Raw genomic sequence first — 3,831 nt, forward strand, 5'->3', positions numbered from 1 at the left:
ATAAACTTGATCATAAATCCACAATTCATCAGATCTCAACAAACACACCGCAAACAGAGATTACATCGAATAGATCTCCACAAGAGAGGGGGAGAACATTGTATTGAGATCCAAAAAGAGAGAACAAGCCATATAGCTAATAATTATGGACCCGAAGGACTGTGGTAAACTACTCACAACTCATTGGAAGGGCTATGGTTTTGATGTAGAAGCCCTCTGTGGTCGATTCCCCCTCCGACAGAGCGCCAGCGAAGGTTCCAAGATGGGATCTCGCGGATACAGAAGGTTACGGCGGTGGAAATTGTGTTTCGGGTGCTCCCTCGATGTTTACGGGGTACGTAGGCTTATATAGGAGGAAGAAGTATGTTGGTGGCCGCCCGAGGGGCCCACGAGACAGGGGGGCGTGCCCTACCCTCTCATGGCCGCCTTGGCTTCTTATTGACTTGCACTCCAAGTCCTCTAGATCATGTTCGTTCCAAAAATCACACTTCCGAAGGTTTCATTCCGTTTGGACTCCGTTTGATATTCCTTTTCTTCGAAATACTTAAATAGGCAAAAAAACAGCAATACGGGCTGGGCCTCCGGTTAGTAGGTTAGTCCCAAAAAGGATAATAATGTGTAAAATAAAGCCCATAAACATCCAAAAGGGGTAATATAATAGCATGGAACAATAAAAAATTATAGATACGTTGGACACGTATCAGATAACAGCATGAAACAAACATATATCTATGTACTATGGTCACTGTATTGTCCATATCATTCTAGTTTATGTTGCCTAATCAAGATAGAGACATAGTTCAACTCATATATTTTTAAGACATAGCAGCATAGACATAATATAAGTGTGGGAAACTACACAACATTGGCAACACTTGTAATGTGCATCACATGAGAACATAACTTTTTATACAACTTAAACTGAAATCAACATAGAGCAAGAAGTTAGAACAGCAATCCAGTTAAAGAAATAGGTTTAAAACATACCTGTTGCGCCATTGGAGTTTCAATTGGATCCTTCAAATTCGGTAGTAGTTGGTATGAGTAAATACAGTGATGCAACAGCAAAGGAGTATGGACCATAGCTACGGAATCTGACCTGAGAACAGTTGCTCTTCTGCTTTAAACGTGGAGTTTGGGTTAGCTGTGGTGGTCTTCATGCTTTGGGCACTGTAGTAGCTTTACAAACTACTTGTGTGGGGGTACTCTGTGGTGGACATGGTGCTTTGTCAACTAGAAGTGGGTTACTATCCGCTGGGGTTGCGGTTAGATGGGTTGTAGCTGGTTCTCTGACCAACGGTGTAAGTGTGCAATCTGGAAGAGTCTCAACTATGTGTGGTGGGGCTAGTTTGTGGGCCAGTACAACCATGGTTCTATCTGCATCGACGGGTAGCACTGCCTTTTGTGAAGAACAGGGTTTTCACTCCAGATTTTCCCAAGACCGACTCAAATGGCTGATGCACAGGAAGAGTAGATGAATGTATAAACATTGTTGACAAATGGAATACATTATGGAAAAAAATATGGCACGATACAATTCACATATATGATGACTGGCTAAACAGGATGGCATTGCATGATTCACGTATATGATGCCTGACTAAAGAAGATGACATTGCATAATTCCCATATACTCCCTTCATTCCTAAATATTTGTCTTGTTAGAGATTCCAAATGGACTACCACATACGGATGTATATAGACATATTTTAGAGTGTAGATTCACTCATTTTGTTCCATATGTAGTCACTTGTTGAAATCTCTAAAAAGACAAATATTTAGGAATGGTGGGAGCATGATATAGAAACCAAACAGGTGGCATTCACACAAAGCATATCTAAACTAAGCTGATGACATATAAGATGTATAATGTAAGCAATGCGAGGCGCCATATGCATGATATGACCAACATCAGCATGCCAGGTTAGAGCAAACACCTCAGGTGGTAAACAGGCGTGGTCGGCTGCTTCTGAATCCCCATCTGAACAGCTATCTTCCTCTGGAATACAATCTGGAAATGCAGGAGGGGGGGGGGCACTTCGCCAACCATGGAGCGGCATCTGCATGACATTATATTCCCACGGAACGGTCTTCTCTTTTTCTCTACATATTCAGTACGATTGTTTACAATATCCGACATGCATAATAAAAAAATAGTTAGATTTTGTAAGGCCTAAGGGGTGCATGCAAAAATCAAGACTGATGGTAGCAAACGAGTGGATGGATCCAAAACTAATGATAGCAGGTAGATTATAGCTTCAGTTTAAAAAGATAGACACTGGATCATCTATTGTTTGTTGCCCACCCAACATGAACCAAATAGAAGACCCCAGATGAACCAGATAGTAGGCAGATACTATTCGTTGATGCCTCGATATGAGACCCATGTGCATTTTAAAACTCAAGTTTGAACGATAAAGTAGCCGGTAATAATAACCGATGTATAACGTAAGCAAACACGAAAGACTGCGACCTCTCTTCTGGAACTGTGTAGTCCTCAGGTTCATCTGCTCAGTCAATGATGGTAATGCAGTTGGCATGGCTGCCGGCAACGGGGAAGGTGTCCTGAGGCGGCGAAAGAAAGTCTGCAGGGGGGATCTCTGCTGCAGTGAACGCTTCTGTCGATGGTAAACCTCAGGTGGGGTAGATGACGGCACATCAGGAGTAGGACATAACACAAAGAGTTTTCTTTGGCGCTTATCTGAAAATGAAGTAAATCTGTAAGGGCTCCTTGGAATTGGAGGATTCTATAAACGCAGTGACAGGAAAACCACAGGAATAGGATAGGAATGCACGTGCAAAACAGAGAATTTGGAAACATAGGATTTTAGTCAACCTGGGTGTTTGGTTCACATGAATATGAAGAACACAGGAATGGAGAAATGTGGTCAAATTAAAGTCAAACGACGTGAAAATGAAAAAAATAAGAATCTTATTATGCCAGTAATGCAATTAGTTCTGTTCTTCATGCATATTAATTTGAAAAGGACGTCCAGGTGAATATTAAAATTCTTACATTTTTTCTTCGAAAGAGACACCAAAGGAAAAAAATCCTCCAGTTTTGCTTTGTTCCACTCCTTCTAACCGAATGCACGAATAGTAGTTCCATAGCAAAGGATCCCTGAGGGATCGACATGAATGCAGAGTAACAAAGTGATGCGATGAGTGTACAACCTCTTTGGCATAGCCTTGTGGACCTCAGCATCATTGGGTTGGACATGGAGGATGGTGATACTGGTGTGACTGTCGGAGGCGGGGAAGAAGATTTGAGGCCTCTGGAAACGGCGCCGAGGGTACTGCTCCGCTGTGATGGATGGTTCCGTCATTGGAGCAGCTCCGGTGAGGTGTACATCGGTGAGGCGGAAGTAGGACAAGACAGACAACGGTAATCTGAAGTGGGACTCTAATATCATCTGCAATAAATGATGTAAAATACATCACCAAAAAGTCCTAGATGTAAAACGCATCAGCTGCGCCACGGCCGCTCCGACAGATGCTGTAAGTACTATTCACTCTGAACTTAACTGAAGAAATTGAACTTTACAGTTGAAACTGGATTTTACTATCAAAACTGATTGAACTAGTAGAAGAGCATTGCAATAGATGTTTAGGGCGTTCGAGCACTAGTAGTAGAGAAGCAATGATCAAAATCAGCAGACGCTCGAGCAGGGAACGCACTAGCAGAGAGCAAGTCATGCAGTAGCACCACGAGCGAGTGCTAAAGCAGCAACTCCTATAGCTGCCGGAGGTCGTGCAGCAGTGCGAGCGAGAGCAAGAGCAGAGCATCAGCACAAACGAAAGCAAGAGTAGTGCAGCAGCGCGACCGATAGC

Source organism: Triticum dicoccoides, chromosome 2B (genome assembly GCF_002162155.2).
Source record: "Triticum dicoccoides isolate Atlit2015 ecotype Zavitan chromosome 2B, WEW_v2.0, whole genome shotgun sequence".
Classification (NCBI taxonomy): domain Eukaryota; kingdom Viridiplantae; phylum Streptophyta; class Magnoliopsida; order Poales; family Poaceae; genus Triticum; species Triticum dicoccoides.